Source organism: Ictidomys tridecemlineatus, chromosome 1 (assembly GCF_052094955.1).
Source record: "Ictidomys tridecemlineatus isolate mIctTri1 chromosome 1, mIctTri1.hap1, whole genome shotgun sequence".
Classification (NCBI taxonomy): domain Eukaryota; kingdom Metazoa; phylum Chordata; class Mammalia; order Rodentia; family Sciuridae; genus Ictidomys; species Ictidomys tridecemlineatus.
Genome location: NC_135477.1, coordinates 113,319,396 through 113,337,964, shown reverse-complemented (window position 1 = coordinate 113,337,964; position 18,569 = coordinate 113,319,396). Strand labels below are relative to the sequence as shown.

The 18,569-nt window shown below is 34.5% G+C and overlaps 1 long non-coding RNA gene across 4 annotated transcripts in view; it reads left to right on the top strand.

The window, feature by feature from the left end:
• Positions 1–18,569, top strand: part of LOC110598342 (uncharacterized) — a 234,718-nt gene that overhangs the window by 187,865 nt on the left and 28,284 nt on the right. The window contains exons 1-2 of one of the 4 annotated variants that reach the window (XR_013437301.1): positions 2,458–2,577; positions 4,148–4,202. The exons of 2 other annotated variants lie outside the window; for them this stretch is intronic. This is a non-coding gene — a long non-coding RNA (uncharacterized LOC110598342). Of the gene's footprint in view, positions 1–2,457; positions 2,578–4,147; positions 4,203–18,569 lie in introns of those variants that run through there. One more of the 4 variants, XR_002484152.3, reaches the window with a different exon arrangement.

The window sequence follows — 18,569 nt, the reverse complement described above, 5'->3', positions numbered from 1 at the left end:
CCCAAAAGTATGGAACTATATGCCTTCAGTTTGAAATATGCCTTGGTCTCCACCAGCTCTGTTTATTTATATGCAAATTCAATATCATTTCCTTACCTATGTTAATGGAACTTATTTCATTAATCTGTGCCTGTTGGTGTCTTACCCTTGTGTCATCATTGTGCATGTTAGAGAACTGCTTTCATTCATTTATTCATCAAACATCTTTTGAATGCTTACCACAAGCCAGGGCCTGTGTGAGATGTATTTTATCTGTAAACTTATATTGGGTGGTATTTTTATATATATATATATATATATATATATAACTTTAGTACTTCTACTCTCTGGAAAAACTTCAAGACATTCATGCCTACCTTTGTAATATTAATAGCTTCCTATAGAGAGTTTCTACAATGGATGTGCTAGAGAAAGTGCTACTTATTGTAGTATGGTAGAGTGCCTTACACTGCATTCTGTACAACAATAAATACTATAGAAAGGTTCTAGTGCATTTGATGATATCTGGCCAGCTTACCCATAATAACTCTGACTTCATTGTGGAAGAAGGCCCTTCTATGTTAAGGCATAAAATCCAATTGATTTTTATGAAATAAGATGCTATGAAGAAGAAATGCATTAAGTGTACCGTATCACAATAATTCCACTTTGTAAGCTAAATGGCTTTTGGAACATTGTTGAAAATGCTGTCACTATTCTGAGCATACATAAAAGAGCAAGATAAGGCCAATAATTTAAAAGTCAATGCTAGTCCTATTCAAAGATTTCTTTCCTCAATTAATAAAGCATTTTCTCCTCTGTGTCCGTTAAAAACAAAACCCAAAATAGCTTTATATGATATGATCAGACACAGAGTTTATGTGAGTTTTGTTGAGTCTATAAATTTTCTTTATTGCAATTTTTGAGAATCTACTACTTTAACTTCTATTTAAAATACCTTATAAAATTTGTTATGTATATTTAAATTATATATTTTTGCTTGTTTGCATTTTCAATTGTTTTAAAGTTAACTTATTTTTAAAAATGTAGGAAAAATTTCAAAAATGATGATATAGAAATGCAGACAGGAAAATCAAATAATCTGATTTCTGGGACAGAATTGCTCTGTAGTGCTTTAAATCATACAAGGGTGTTCAATGATTATGGATGGGTGGATTAATGGTACAAGCATTGTATATTTTTTTCTGACCCAATAACATAAAGAATATAGTATATTTCCATCAAAAATAATAGGGGTTCATGGTGACAGTGATTCTGTGAATAAAGAGAGTAAAGTAGATAGAAAACCAACCAACCAACTAACTAGTCAACTTGTCAACTAGTCAGCCAACCAAGTATCTCATTTGAAAGATGATTGTCAAATTTTCCCTGGGGAATATTTTTGAGAGTCAATTCCAACTGACAAAGTGAAAGAAGGAATGAAAGATAGACACTTTTGAAAATCTTACTACCTATTATGGTAAAGCAGTATATATTTCATTGTTATTTAATGTATCCATGTTAAACAGAACTTCTTATAGGCTTTTAAAAAAACTATCTGGTAATATTTTAAGAATTGCATATGTAATAAAATACATTGGCTGGGGATGTGGCTCAGTGGTTAAGTGTTCCTGAGTTCAATACCCGGTACCAAAGGGGGGGAAAAACAGGAAAAAGAAAAACAGAACTTATATTTATATAGCTAAGAGATAGATACTCAATAATGTTCCTTAATGCTATTTGTAAACATAGAAACATATGAAGTGACTATCAATTTGGAAACTGAACAGTATACTTCTATAGTATGGTACATTATTCAGCTATAAAAAAAGCATGAACTATATTTAAAACAACTCACTTGGAAAGGTTTTGTTAAGAGATTTTTTAAGGGAAAAAAAGCAATAACACAAAGAAATATCTGATTTTTTTTGTGAAATAAATAGCTTTAAAATTGTCCATACATCACTATAAATAATTATATTAGAAAAGGAAAAATGTAAAAATAATAAACAAGTTACCTAGGGCTAGCAATGAGAAGTAGTTATGTGGATATAAGTGAAAGGTTACCAAAAGTAATTATTAATGATCATTTAAAAACAAAACCACTGTGTACTTGACATTAAAATTCATCTGCAAGTTGGTGACTAAAAACTGACAGAAGAAATTTGCTCCGCCACCCCCCAAATCTCTTGAAAAAAACAAAACTGTAGTATATACCCCAAGTTATTTAACCTCTCCCTTCTGAGCATTCAGTTTTCTTCAAGTTAGGGAACTTTTTTTTTCTTCAAACTTCCTGCACTGTAGAACAAATGACTATCTCACTTAAGATAATAAGGTTGTTACTGTTGTTACCCAGGCCTGTCATCCCATCCAGACCACAAGCTGCCCCATTCAGCAATGTGACCTAGATACCACAGCATAGCGGGAATCCCTGGGGCCCTAAATTGGACAGGATTCTTTTAACCCCCTCCCCCTACACTCCTGCCACTGTTCACAAGCTCTGAGCTTCCAAATTCTGGTCTCTTTGGTTTCTTCATCTATGAAGTAGGCACAGCAACTTCTAACAGAAATGTAGAAAAGCCTCAGTGGACTGCATCTGTGAGTATTTGACTCAGTCCTTGGTACTTCAGAATTTCTCCATAAATGATAAGCTCTACAGTCATTATCTTATATATCTCTCACATGTGCTTACATGCTTAGAATATGTTGGTGTCACCAAAAATGTTTACTATTGTGGGTAGGTATATGAGCATTATTTATATAAAAGAAAGGTCCACGTATTATAATATATTAACATTAATAAATTACTTTCCACAAGTAGGGGGAAAGCAGAGTTGATTCAAGATAACAAGATACTTCTATTTAAGTGCATGACTATCTGTGCCACATGATCTTAGTTGGATCTTATCCTTCTACAAATATACATTTGAAGAAGGAAAGTATCAATTATATGTATATGCATATATAATTGATATACATATCCATAAAATTGATATATAGATATATCAATTGTATGTATATGTGTGTGTGTATATATATATATGTTTATATGTTTGTATATGTGTGTGTGTATATATATGTTTATATGTATGTATATACATATATATACACACACACACACATACATTTAAACTAGGAATCTAGTGAAAATGATCATGATGCTGTTGAGCACTGAATCATTAATCATCACTTGCACAGTTGAGAAAATGTTACAGCTCTTGCCAAATGCACTGTTTACTGAAAAGAAGCCAACATTTAACAGTGAAAAGATAACATTCTTGGAAAAGAAAAATGAAACACAGAATTCATCTTGTGTATATTAAATACGTTTCTGGAAGATATTTAATTTGTGATTTGAACCTCAGAACTCCTATGTTAAGGCAATGTACATGAGGAATTGTCTTCCCTGCAAAACTAGACTAAACACTTATGTATTTTTCTATAGAAACAACCACTAAAGCAAAGCATCAGTAAAATTTCTTAAAAGCTCCAGTAAAAATTGAAATTATTTCTTGGGTAAGAAAATTATTCTTATAATAACACACTTGTTCTTTAAAATGAGTCCCATTTATTAAGATATTTAGAAGTAACACAAAGGAAGAGAAACAAAGTCATTACTAGTCTCATTACCCAAACACATGGTTAATGATTTGGTGCATTTCATCTAGTCTTATTCTTTTCCAAGGTTAAATTAATTGTCTTTGTAGTTATAAAGTTGCTGTTTGTACAGGTTGTGTTTTGTAACACACTTAAAATTTTGTTTAATTCAAATAGACAAAGTATTAACTCAGTGATTTTGTATTTCCTTTTTTCTTACCTAATGGGTGAATATTTGCCATTTCTGATTCAATCTTCTATTTTCTGCTAGGCTTCAAATACAATGTCTGTCTAAAAATCATATAGTCAAATGGAAGAATAATTTACCCATAGTATGTAAACTAATCTGACCTTTTTCTCTGTACATTTGACAAGTTTTCATGGGATCCTGAATTGGATATTGAATTTGATTAATAACTATATTTAAAATCTAATATTTTATGTAGGAAATTGCCCATCATCATGCTTTTAAAGAAGGTTAAAGAACTACTGTTAAATCTGTTTATTCTGTGGCAACATGAAATGTTACAGGGGGAAAAGTCCTGGTTAATTCTCTTATGTTCCTTTTCAGCTGTGGCTGCTTTTCATTTACCATCCTGTAATGAAGCATTTGGTCACTGTTACCGGTAGGCATTAATTGCCAGGAAATACATATTTAAATAGCTCATATTTTAGAGTACTTTAGTGATCACAGGATTTTAAACAGTATCTACTTTAGATTACGATGTCAGAAGTATCAAAACTTGTGAAGTGTTATGTGAAATAGTCCATATGCTAGACAAGAATAATCTCAATAGAAAGCTATTACATAATCATCACTGTTTTCCCTGCACTGAGTGATAGTTCTTAATATTTAATTAAGAAGCCTAGTTACTCTGTTAAGATGCTGATCAAAATCTCCAAGAAAGCTTGTTTTTTTTTTCAATGCTTATATTTTCTAACTTTTATTTTGATTTTATAATCCAGTTAATGCAACTAGGGAACCCAGCTACATTATATTGTTGATGTTGTTGTTGTTACTATTATTATCTATTGAGATACAAGCCAATGCTCATATCTATAAATGCCAAGTTGTGTTTCTTTGGGATATTGATTTTTGTTAAAAGGGGAATAAGCTCCAGGTATCTTTGACCTATATTAAATCTTTTTATTGGATAACATAGACAGGAACTAATCATAGGTGCAAAGGATTAACAGACACAAGAGAGTAGATTTTACATTTAAAAGTTTCTTCCAGAGACCTAAGAGAATGCTTTCTTGTAAAATTGGATTAACCTTTGTGACACTTTCTTTAAAATACCTCAAAAAGTTATATGGCTTTGTTTCCCAACTCTGTGGGTAATAATATGGTCACATAGGTTTTGTGGGTATAAACCTAACACTCTCAAGTTTTACTAAGAATATGAAATAAAAAAAAATTTCCCCATTTGTCAGTTTCTAGTTTCCTTTATGCAGCTCTTTTCAATAAGCAAGACAACTTCAATAGCACTGGTCTGGAGCTCTGTGAATATCCCCACATCTGAGCATTAGCTGAGAGCTGGCTTTTGCCAAGAATGTTTCTTCCTGGATCAACATGGCTCTTCTTAGTGAGTTCTATGTCAAAATGTTTTTCAAATCTCTTTTTTTTATAAATTGCAAATAGTTTTAGGTGTACCTTACTTATGCAGATTGGACAGAGATAACATGCTGATGTTACTCAAGTACTTGTTTCTTTGCCTCATCTACTATTATTTCATCTTTTAACATGAAAAAGAGATTATTCCTTGAATTAGTATTGATCTATACTTCTTCATTTAGTGAATAGATAAAAAATGATCAGTTATGAGAATTTTAAAGTAAAAAATTACATTGATACAATAGTCCAAAGAGTTCTCTTCTGAATTATTTTACTCATAAAATTAAACAGAACTATTATTTTTCTTTTACTTATTCTTATCCTTTACCTCATCATCTTTTTTCTCCTTTAATGAAAAATAATGTAGATAAATCATTTTCAGTACAAGTACCATTTTAAATCACCTTAGTTTAATATTGACATGCTGTTTTGGAATTTCAACACACCTTAAAAATTTAAATTTGTTTTTCCTCATGTGGAAAAGGTTTTCTCTAGATACGTAAACAATTTTTATAATACTTTCTAATTTGATACTGACTTTTCAGTTACTTTTTTCCATAAAACATTCTTTTGTGAGGTGCCTTTTGCCAAACTTTTCACAGTGGTCTCAAATTGTGATCATATCACATCATCTTGCAGGTTTTTTTCTTTTTTCTTTTCTTTTTTTTTTTCTCCTGTGTATAAAGCATTCTTGGGTGTTGAACAGCGGAATTAAAAAAGCATCTTCTGCTTCCCTAGTACTAAGCACTATGAAAAACACAGAAAAGCATTGATGCATGGTTCCTAAAATTTTACCCATAGTTACAGTGTACTCTATCTTTGGACCAAATTTCTGGTAGTATTTAATTTAGGTTCTGAGAAAACTGATGGAATTCTCTTTGTAGCTGGGTTCACAGTGCAGTTTTATGAGCTCAGAAATCTTGTCTCTGTGAAACTGAATGAAGCCATAAGATCCAATTAATTCTTCGCTTTCCTCAACATTGCCCTTATATGAAATGGGTCAAAATTTGGCGTCTCTGGGCTGGGGATGTGGCTCAAGCAGTAGCACACTCGCCTGGCATGCGTGTGGCCGGGTTCGATCCTCAGCACCACATACAAACAAAGATGCTGTGTCCGCCAAAAACACAAAAAAAATAAATATTAAAATTCTCTCTCTCTCTTTAAAAAAAATTTTGGCGTCTCTTTAATATAACATTGGTTCTATTGCTAATGCTTAGCTTCCTAAGAGCTGTTCTTGATCAGGTGTAGGATTCACATTTAAACTTTCTCTATGGTATTTCTCCGACCTTTATTTCCCCCATATTCCTTCAATTGTTTCTATTCTACATTACAAATTGCCAGTCAACAATTTTTATTGCATGGATCTAATATTTATTGGGGTTCAGTTTAAAAGAAACAAATGATTCCATTTTGTCTATTGAGGTAAATGATGTTGAGAAGTAAAGAAACACACAAAGAAATAAAAGCTAAACTGTGCAAATAATCATAGTCTTTCAATTTATTTCCCAGGATTTTTCTTTTTATTTTCAGTTTTTACATTTAAAATATCCACCTGTAATACCCTTTAATCTTATTATATGACATTTTTCATCCTTACTATACTTCCATTTCAGAGAAAATATTCAGCAATATAGTATATTACCCATAAATGAAATCCTTGCCCTGGCCCTGACAATGCTGTTAAATACATAGCACAATTTTTAGAAAAATGTGTTTTTTCATCTTTCAAAAGGCAATGACAACAAAAACATGACCTAAAAGAAAAGGACTCAACTGAGTAAAAGAGTGTGTAAGGGATGACTTCATCTTCACTTATGTTTAATTTTGATACCTACAGTCTGCTATGCTGTTTGATTTTAAAATGATTTAAAAAAAAACACTCTGGAGTGATAATCTGAAATACTAATATGGATTACAACAAATCTATATGTTTGCAAGTGAGCTCATGTGTCAGACTTAACAGACGTTCTCCTAACAGAGTTCTCAAAATTCTAAGTGTAGTTTAGAAATTCTCAGGGGTATAATTTAGGTGGTATTTAACAATTTGCCAAACAGAGTAACTCTTGCCTAAGCAAACATTGCTCCTTTGTTCTAAACATGTTTCAAATATTATATACATGTATTTTAAAAGTTACCTTTTCATTTTAGGATGATTAACCACCAAATGAGAGAAATTCAGAAATTACGTATGTATACAAAAACAATACTATATACTTTAAATACTATATATGTTAATATTCACATGTAAAATAGCCACATTATTTGTGTGTATACACACATATATTCAAATTCTCTATATACGTATATATATTCATTATTTTTCCGTTCAACAGAGTAGGACAAGCATCCCGCTTCACATAATTTTGCCATATACAGTAAACCCAGAAAGTATTGCAACTTTAATATGTGATTACTAATCTAAAGAGAGGAAAAGAGGGAGAGGACAGAGGGAGAGAGTAAGGAAGGGAGAAAGAAGAGAGAGAAAGAGAAGAGAGGGAGAGAAAGAAACAGAAATGTACACCTCATTAATCATTTTAAACTAGACATGATAAATGGTATTTAAAAGTATTTTCCATAGTACTGAGAAAAATACTATTGAATTTCTGTTTAGTGATATCTGGCCTGGTTTTGAGACATCATCTGGGTTAACAAATTCTCCTTTAGTGAGTGCTTAAAAGAATGATGGCTGTGTTTAGTCAAGGGAAAGGTAGAAATGCCCCTAGTTTGACATTTTTCTATATAAGTTATTCTTTAAAAATTTGCAGCTGTTCTTACTTTTCCATAGAACAGTGGAGATACTCCTACAGTTACTTCCCACAGGAAATTATTCCCTGCAGAGACTGCATTTGAGATGAGGAGAATATGTGAAACTCCTCAGCTAAAGTTCACGCAACTTCTTTCAAGTAAGATGTGAGATGTTTGAATGTTTGAACTAAGAAACAAGTTAAAATTTAAGCCTAAAAAATATATTTTAAAATGCAAATTGTATGATGAATTGGTTATTAACAAAATATAATTGTTTGGGCTGAGTACAGATGGAGAGAAATAATATATATGAGTCATATAAAATTTGTGATTTTCTTATAAAACCTCACTCAGCCAAATTTATAGGCATTTGCAAATTTAAAACCTGTGCTTTCTGGCATGATTAGGTTTATTTTATAAAATGCAAATGATAAGAAAAGATTTTTTATGCTTAAAAGGAGCTAGCTTAAAACTTTGCAAATTTTAGAATGACATATGTTCAAAATGTCATATGATTGATGGATGTTTTTTGTATTATAAGAGAATAGCTGTACACCTTTCATGATTAAAAATAGTCATCAGCACTAGTGTGGTATTTGGTGATTCTGTCATTGAGTCTGAGTTGGGTGATGTGTGAGTAGGTCAGATAGAGGTTTATAGTGTTTCTGGGGATCCTATATGTCACAGGAAGTGACCTGAAACCCAGAAAAGCCATTGTCTTCTGTTCCCACTTGAAATGAAGGCAGTAACTTCAGAATATTGATGTTGCTGAGCCTTGAGAGACCACTGCAGAGGTTCCTCCATGATAGAAAGGGTATATTCCAGGCTGTCACAGGAGGCAACAAGGAGTGGGTATAAATTTGAATACCGGCAGAATGAAATGGGTGTTGGTTTTTATTAGTGCTCACACTTGTTTCTGTAGAAGGGTTTAACCAATGAGTTAAATAGCAGGATAGCCAAAAAAGGTCATATGCCTTTAACTGCCTAGTGATATTGCTGAGAAGCTAGACTATTCCTCAGGTGAATATATCTGTTGTAAGTCACTCTGTTAAATCATCTGCTTTCACCAAATGTGACACTATTCAGGAGTTTGGAGGGAAAGGCCTTGCTTTGCCGCAGGCCACGCTTCTATTCTTTTTGCTTAATGTGGAGATGAGAGAAGAGATGGAAATCTCAGGTGAAACCTCCAGGAGAAAATGCCCTTGTGCATTACAACTTATTTTTCTGGTCTCAGAGAATCTAAAATAGGTTAGTTCTGGTATCCTCCCTGATTTCAGCTTGGTTGGGCAGCTTCTTATGAGCAAGAGGGCTGCATTAGCTTCTGAATTGAAGCATTTGTGCTGATACACAGTTTGCTCTAGGAACAATTTGCTAAGCTGTTTAAAAATCACAAAAGAAGAAAGGGACATAAAATGTACCATTAAGTCATTCCGTGAGATTTACAAAGGCTTTAATGAGTTCGAGATGTATGAAAAAGCCTTTTCTGAGTCACTGAAGATATCCATCTGATTAGAAGAGATTTTCGTCACCTTATCAACTAATCCAATAAATTGACTATCCATTTCAAAATGACTCCAATTGGATTCATGTCCATCAGAAGGATTTTTTGAAAACTCCATAGTATTGTATAAAATTGAGAATTATTATCAAATAGCCACTGATTTTTTTTTTACTAGATCCTGATAAATCTAGAGGATTAGGTGAAAAAAATGCCCCAAGTTAAAAGGTTACTGAAAATCAAAGTTCAGTTTACATAGTTCTCTTCTAGATTATTATTTATCAGTGAAAAAAAATTCCTAAAAGAAATTCAATTTTTTTGGTAGCAAAGTGCAATTATTTCATGAGGAAATTGTTTTTTTTAAATTTTTTTGCAAACTCCATATAGACTTTTAAATATTAGTAATGCAACTTTTGTATATCTGGAAAATATTTTAAAATGCCATACCCATGAGATAGTTAATGCATGGGACCAGCTAATCAAATTTCCAGTTTTTGGCTGGTGTATGCCCCAGTCTAACAAAGTAAGATTAATGGGGTGTTAAAAGTCTATATGGGCTTGTCAGTTTTGTGCTGAAAATAGGGTTAATTTCATCCAAATGTAAAAAAATTTTAAAAATTAATGTGAATGAAATACAGCTATATACTTTCCTTTGCTCTTAAGAAACCTACATTTGCAGGACCAGTTTTATCCATACTTGCCTGGCTAATGGAGAAAGCTCGGGGAGGAAAGAAATGCCTTTCAGGGAACAGAGCATCATGAGGTCAGCTACAGTGGAGAAATGCCAGACGTTGAAATTTAGAAGCAGATAATTTTACCTATCAGACTAGCCAAAAGCATTTATTCTGGGCCAATATCTGATACTACACAGGAAGACAGATCCCCTTTATCTTTTCTCCAAATCACTTTTTCCATAGTCTCCACAGGAAAACTGGGGTGAAGATATTTTGCCCTTTGTGGAATACTTTAGGTAATGAGAAGTTCTTCCCAGACCATCTCCAGCATTTTAACAACTTGGCGGTCATCCATATATTTGTCTACATAACGCCAAACACTTGAATACTTGGAAACATGCAGATGTCTGATTGCATTTTTAACCTGTCATTCAAATGGCATAGATATAGCTTATGTCTATGTAGTTTGAATTGGGTGGTAGTTGAATAAGCAATGAGTGAACAGAATTTCAGCAATGCCTTTATTATTATTATTATTATTATTATTACTATTATTATTATTATTATTATTATTATTATTATTATGTTTTGTTTCCTATGAGATTTCAATTCAAATTATGGAAGCAGGAAGCATTTTTAAGGGTCCTCCAAAGAAGTAAAATGCTTACATGAAAGTACAAATCTATACAGTGTTTAAAAATTGATATTCATTCCAGATGACTTAGAGGACTGATGAGATGTTTAGGCAGAGGATCTATGGAGCTTCAGCTATTTGGAACTCAGGTTTGGCATTCTGAGAAAAAAGGGAAATAGAACAAGGTTTATAGTGGTATAATTTAAAGTGTCCCAAGAATTACGTCTTTCATCAATTATCCCCCACACGTGGACTAAATAGCTTCTCTTCATTGTATTTTTTTTAGAGAATTATTAACTTGTTATTAATAAACATCCTTCTTTAAAGTATAACCCTCATTCCCAAAAGAAGAATGGTCGTGACTTAAGCATCTGTTAAGAATGTATTTACTAAGACTCAGTGTATTTCTATCATAGACTTGTCTACTGGGGTAGGGTGGTGAAAACTGGGAGGTTGGCATAAAGCAAACTTCAAGATGGGACAGGACTGCGTAGGACACTAAATAGGAAGGGCAGAGAGGCTTCAGCGAGGAAGCTATAGAAGAAACTGATGCAAACAGTGGAGACCACAGTCCTTTCTTCACTGTGTGATGTTAGAGTCTGTAAACAAGTCAAGATGGTGCCTGGCATTTTGCCAGGGGGAGTGGTTTGTGAAGTAACGCCAGTGAGCCGTTAAGTGTGGAGATTCCTTATTGGTTGACTGCTGTATCTAGTTTATTATGTTAATTAAGATAAGCTGTGTGGAATGTATATATACCCCTCCGGTCCTACAATAAACGGCTCCTACTCCTGCTGTATCAATGTACAAAAGTTGTTCGTCAACCCCGCCCCCCCCCCTTATTTTGCCCAGCCAGCCGGGCTGCAGCAGTGTGACCCCCACCCTATTCAGTGGGAACCTCATTCTCTGTGGGAGAGTCTGCAGGTCAGGAGCCTTGTGTTACAGCTCATGTTCATCCTTGCATGCCTGAGCACTTTGTTTAAGACCTAGTGTGTAGTAGGCACTCAGCACATATTTTTCATAAGAATCAATTAATGAAGAAAAGAACTGTCTTAAAGCTTCCAGGTTAAATTTCAAAGACTCTGGACTCAGAGAAATTTCAGGAAGTCATATAGTGCAACTTGTCGACGGCTAGCACTTAAACCAAACCAAGAAATAGCTTTCGATAATTTCTTTTTAGAAATTCCCACATCCTTTCCTCAAAGCATATTTCAACATCATTTAAAAAAAATCTATGTTGAAACCTTCCTTCTATGACTTAAGATCATTTTTCTTCTTAATAGAAGCAAACTTTTACACACTGATATGTCTTTTTGGAGGATGGTTCTGGAGATTGAACCTAGGACCTCATGCATGCCAAGACCTTACTTTACCATTGCACTATACCTCCAACCCCTGATACATTTTTAAACATTTTCAAAAGTTATTTATATATTTCCTTTTTCAGAACAGAGTGCTGAGAAAATAGGGCAGAGTTTACTGACTTTATTTTAGCTTAAGTGTTTCACAATTTCTGCATCTTAATTTCTAATTTTAAATGGGGATGGTCTGAGGTAATGGAGAAAGTTCAGACAGGTAGCACTTTTCCAACTCTTTTCCCTTAAAATTGAGGAAAATGTAATCTAGGGTACTTAGAGATTTGGAGATTTAGAGATTTGGAGACCAGCATCCCATTTATCTCAATGTTTTGCACCATACTTGTTACTCATGTAGGCTAACTCAGGCATGAGTTTTGACAGGTGACACCCAGTTCTTTTTAAATACAACACAGGTTTTCTATATTGAGAGAGAACTTTTCATTGCCTTGATTGTTACTTATAAAACCTTTTTTTGTAGTTTTCCAACCTGCCTGGGTTGGGAGGTAAGCCCTGAGGCTAAACCCATTCTAAGAATAAAACTTGAAATATCCACTGGCTTTGTTAGATCATTTTCAGTATTTATATAACTGGTAACTTATCTTTTCTGAAATACTAAGTTTCAGAGAAGTTTTGAAGTGAATATGAGTAATGAATTCTGATTTTTCTTATTTTTATATTTCTTGTGTTACAATGAAAAATATTTTTTGAAAGGTTCATTTGAAAAAGTTGGTTTGGAGTTAGAGATATCATTTTCATTTTAGAAGATTCAAGCAAAGATAAGTCTCTGTGTTCTAAGAAGGTATAGTTTTATACACAAGACAGGTGTATTTCATGAGCATTAATTAAATTTGTATTATTTAGAAAACTATTTGTTTAGAAAACTATTGTATTATTTAGAAAAATTCCGAGAAGGGACAACTTGCATAGTGACATATTTGCTGATAGAACAGACATTTGCAGGTGTGAATGGGATATTAGCCAAAACTCTGTCCAGAAAGAAAACAGCAACAGTCAGCTAAGGAAGCCAGTTAGTAGAGAGTTAATATATAGCACAAGCTCACACGTCAAAATGCCATCATGTTTTAGCTCCGATAGGCTAGAAGAAGTGGGCCACCTTGTCTTCATTTGCTAGTATAGAAGTTACCTTGGGCTTAAGACCCTTTTTCTTTTTCCTCCTTTATGGGCTTCAATAGAGGACACCTAACTCAGCAGAGGTCCTTCCCTAGCCCTGGACTCTCAGCTACCACAAGACCTGCACTTTTAAAACAGTACAAGAAAAGTCCCAATTCATTATTCTAATTTGTCCTAATCATTATCAAGGTACTTTTCATACGTGTTCCTAATTGTGACAGCTCCAAAGTTTGTGCTAAATCTCCTTGTTTTTTGATGAGAACACTGAAATTCCAAGATATTGAATGACACATTGCCAGATACACAGAAAGTGGCAAGACCAGGATTTGTACCCCAATTGTTCTAAGCTCCACTGGACCAAATGGTATGGAGAAGGCCAAGACTGTTAAACTTGTTCTCAGGTGAGGTGTGGCAGCACCAAGAATTCAAGTCAACTCAGAGGAAGCAGCAGTTAGACTAGACTGTCAGTTAATTTTATATGGAGACTGCCCTCTGTCAGCTTACAACTGGTTATCTTTACAGTTAGAATAAACAAAAAGTAAGGTGTACTCTTCTCTAGTTTTTATGGAATTGGTATTTTAATAGAAACACAAAGGCAATCTTATCTATACTTATTTACAACATGAGAGAAAAAGCTCAAGCAGATCTGGACTTGAAACTTCATCCTGGTTAAGTGACATTAGGCCAATTACCCTCTGAGTTTTAGTTCCTTCCATAAGAACACCTTTCACACAAAGTGGTTATGAACAAGAACAAACAACATTACAGGTAAAGGTATAAGGTATAGAACTCGGGAGCAACCAAATTAGTTATTATTTCTTTTACTATAAGTTTAATATTAATCAACATTAATGATACTAATACTAATAACACCCATTACTTTATCAACGTTTTTCTTATAAGATAAGGTTTCCTAAAAAAAGCAATAACTAATTATTTCATTGTTTGTAATAATAAGAATTATATTTGTTTACAGGATTAGGTATTTAAAAAGTATCCTTCCACCCTGCTACATGTGTTTTGGTGTCTACTGAAATCCTATTCGCCAGAATGTAGATTAAATACACACTATGCTGTACCTAATGGTTAAGCATGATTCTTATTCTTTTCACAAAGCCAATAAAAGTCCACTTGAAAAACAGCAATGGCACAACTTGGTAAATCATTAGCCACATTGAATTAAAAATTTTGTTAATATTTAGTAATTTTAGGGATTGATTCTCAATGACTGCCTGCTTCTTTTAGATTGACCAATATGCCACATGTTAAATATCAATCTTGTAAAAAAAAAAACACACAAATGCAATTATTTGCAGACAACAGGGAACTGTCCTAATTTTAGCATGGAGTTTTTCCTGTGACTGCTGTGGGTAGACTGATGTCATACCATCTCCTTTGTTTCCCTTCTCTTTGTTAAAGTGCCCCGGCTTCCCTGTCACATTCTCCAAAGCATAATGGTCCCACACTGTTTCAGCTGCAGCCCTCTTGGTGGGAAACTGTGTTAAGCACAGGAGGTATGCAAGGTAGTCTGTATCTACTCTTAAAATTTCAATGCTAAAAGATATTCTTCTAGTATTTGCTTCTTAGAGTGCTCATAAAATGATTTGCTGTTTCAGCAACTTGTAGGCCAGTCAGACAGTGGTATAAAACCATCAGTTATCACATGGTAATATCCTTTTATTAACCACTGAAATATATCAAGACCTTTCATGACAACTGGCAATGCCAGATGCTATTATTGGCCTAATGGCTAATATGTTTGCACTTTCTTCTACTTAGCTCTTTCTGCATGCTTACTATTTCTTTTGTGTAAAAGATTTTTAAAATGTGTGGGAGCATCCTAACTTTTCAACATCCATTTTGATGTACATATATTTATGGGCACTTAGTCTGCCTTTCAGATTTTCTGTATAGATGTTATTCCTTAAAGTGCTGGCATTCCCCAAGTTTTGAGCACGTGACTTATAGGCTATTCTGTGTTTGTACTCAGTTTGCTTTTGGGTCCTTCTCCCTTGCCCTTCGAATACTGACCTCTCATCTGTAGCCTGTACTGACTTTCAAAAGAAAATCTCTTTAGAGGAAGCTGATTTTTTTGAGATTGGCAGATGACATGAGTTGAACCTATCTTTGCTAGTTCACAAACGTCTTGGTACATTTTGTTTGTGTTGTTAATTTTTGCCCATTGAAGACCACAGTTAACACTGTTTTGGGCCATTTTACCCCCATTTCATTCATCTATGCCTTTTGCTTTAGGTGTTCTTTCCCATTTTCTTAGTCTTGTGTAAGTCCGCCTCTAAACTCTCTTTCCTCTGCCTTCTTTTCCTCTCTTACTTGTGAGTGTCTCCATTCGGATCCCTCAAATGCCTGTGATCATAGCTAAGCAAGAGTGAGAACCTCACTACCAAGGAATACTAAGGGGCTGGGGATGTGGCTCAAGCGGTAGCGCTCGCCTGGCATGCGTGCGGCCCGGGTTCGATCCTCAGCACCACATACCAACAAAGATGTTGTGTCTGCCGAGAACTAAAAAATAAATATTAAAAATTCTCTCTCTCTCTCTCTCTCTCTCTCTCTCTCTCTCTCTCTCTCTCTCTCTCTCCCCTCTCTCACTCTCTTTAAAAAAAAAAAAAAAAAAAGGAATACTAAGGCTTTCCCCGTGGCAGATGCCTGTAAACCCAGTGGCTCAAGAGGTTGAGATAGAGAATCATGAGTTCAAAGCCAGCCTTAGCAACTTAGGTAGGCCCTAAACAACTCAGTGAGGCCCTATCTCTAAATAAACATACTAAAAGGGTTGGGGATGTGGCTCTGTGGTTAAGTACCCCTGAGTTCAATCCCAGTGTGTGCCAGGGGGAGGGGGGAGATATTAAGTCTTCATTTTTTTAAAAAAATTCAAGATTGATGCATCAAAACCTTGAAGGTCCTGGAAAATATCTTGAGTTTTTCCTCCAGAATTCTAAAGCTGTCAATCTCTTTCTCCTTTCTAAATAAGCTCCATTTTTTTTTCAAGATCCAGGATAATTAATTTGGTTTTTTTTTTCCACCCAATTTTGTGTTATTGCTTGCCCTGCTTTCCTCTAATTTTCAGAATGGTTAAGCATTTCAGGTAAACATAGACTTGTTAAACTTGTGTGGAAATCTAAGCATTACTTACCTTATTATTACTATGGATAAGGGACTTTGAGATTGCAAACAAATGGCTTTCTAATGTGTTAGTGTCTGTAAACAAATCTAGATGACGCCTGGCATTTTGCCAGGGAGAGTGGTTTGTGAAGTAATGCCAGCAAGCCATTAAGTGTGGAGATTCCTTATTGGTTGACTAATGTATCTAGTTTATGCTAATTAAGATAAGCTGTGTGGAATGTATAAATACCCCTCCGGTCCTACAATACATGGCTCCCACTCCTGCTGTATCAATGTATACAAGTTGCATGTCACCCACCCCCCCCACCCGGTTATTTTGCCCAGCCAGCTGGGCTGCGGCACTAATGAAACTTTGGAATATCAGAAGCAGACTCTATTTTGTCTGTTGGTGTGGACCAAATAATACTAGGCACAGGTAGCATATAATGCATATAATGTTAGCAGAATGAGTTCTCCTGCGAGACATGTAGAACTTTTTTTAGAATGTTACATTAAAATTGCTTCTGTCTTTGTGAGTTGATGCTGTCCTCAAAGTGGACAGCATATTTTCTCCCTATTTGCCCATGAATCTACCCTGACTTGGTGTGCTGACTTCCGGTGCTCTGCTTTGACATTACAGGGATTTCAGCTGTCGTGCGCAGCCTGTACTGTCTTGCCTACAGCAGGGAATGTCTACAGAATTTGTCCTCCCAAAGTGCAGAGAAAGTTTTCCTTTGACCTGAAAGCATGAGAATGGATGGACATATGTCTCACAGTTTGTTTCATTAAAATGTAGTGGGTTTGAGGTTGGGGTTGTGGCTCAGTGGTAGAGCACTTGCCTAGCATGTGTGAGGCACTGGGTTCAATCCTTAGCACCATATAAAAATAAATAAATAAATAGATAGATAGGTAGATAGATAGATAAATGTTTAAAAAATAAATCTTAAAAAAATGTAGTGGGTTTAGAGATTGAGTAGGATTCTCATCTCAAAAGAAAGAAAAGGAAAAATAAAAAATATAAGAGGAATGGCATTTTAGAAGTGACAACTTAGCCCTCACATGATCTTATGCAATTTATCCCAATTTCTTATGTGATGTTTCAAGAATGAGCCTTCTGGGATGGGATTATGGCTCAGTGGTAGAGCGCTCCCCTTGCACATGCAAGGCCCTGAGTTCGATCTAAAAATAAAAATAAATAAATAAATAAAGTTATTGTGTACAACTACAAAAAAATAAATACTGTTATTAGTTGTTCAAAACATTACATAGCTCTTGACATATCATATTTCATACATTTGATTCAAGTGGGTTATGAACTCCCATTTTCCCCCGTATACAGATTGTAGAATCACATCGGTTACACATCCACATTTTTACATATTGCCATACTAGTGTCTGTTGTATTCTGCTGTCTTTCCTATTCTCTACTATCCCCCCTCCTGTCCCCTCCCTGCCCATCTTCTCTCTCTACCCCATTTATTGTACTTTATTTCTCTCCCTTGTTTTTTCCCCCTTTCCCTTCACCTCCTCTTATATGTAATTTTGTATAACGATGAGGGTCTCCTTCCATTTCCATGCAAAAAAGAATGAGCCTTCCCATTTTAGGATTAAAGAAATTGAGATTCAAGATTGTTTCCTCAAGGTTGTGTAGCCGGTAAGATTCAACAGAGGTTAAACCCAAAGGAATATTTGCAGGTTAGACACGTAGAGAACAGTGGTGAATCTTGCAAATTTTTATAAATTGTTTAGTATTCACTAAAACATAATTGAACTTCACCAATGCCTAAGAAAACCCTGAAGATATTCAAAGTGATGTTGTTTTTGACAAATAACTTGTAAGAACCCCACAACAGTTCTATAAGACATACATGTTTTGAGTTTGGTATTATTTGAAATTCTATAAGTTGGATATGAGATGCAGGCTTCAAAGGTTTAAGACTTATCTTAAATGCAAAACCTAAAATATTTGAAGTAAATTTAGAACCCTACAGATTGGGACATCCCCCACAAAGTGGTGCTTTAATTTCTGGAAAAGAAAGGCTATTTTTGGGATATAAATGGTTAGAAATCAAACATGATGGAGAATCCTCTTTGCTCAATGTTAAATATTCAGATCCTCTTGATGACCCAGTGCAATTCAGTTAGAACAAAATGCCTCATATCTTTTTAGTGAGACCCCTAATAAACTAAAAGCCTGGTTCCAGGTGAATTAAAAAAGTATACT